Raw genomic sequence first — 288 nt, forward strand, 5'->3', positions numbered from 1 at the left:
GCTCCCATTAGCTGAACCCCATCTGAATCTCAGGGACTGGAGTTCTCAGAGGTGAGTCAGCCTCTTGGGGTATAGAGAAAAGTGGAGAATGAATCCAAGGTAGGGGGTGGGGTGGAATCAAATGGAAAATAGCTGGCAGGTATAAGAAAAAAATATATATCTATATAATTATTTTAAAAAAGCCAATGGTGCCTCGGTGCCTATAGCTTAACCGGCTAAGGCGCCAGCCACATACACCTAAGGTGGTGGGATCGAATCCCCAGCCCGGACCCGCCAAACAACAATGAC

Source organism: Otolemur garnettii, unplaced genomic scaffold (assembly GCF_000181295.1).
Source record: "Otolemur garnettii isolate 467f Iridium unplaced genomic scaffold, OtoGar3 scaffold00028, whole genome shotgun sequence".
Lineage (NCBI taxonomy): Eukaryota > Metazoa > Chordata > Mammalia > Primates > Galagidae > Otolemur > Otolemur garnettii.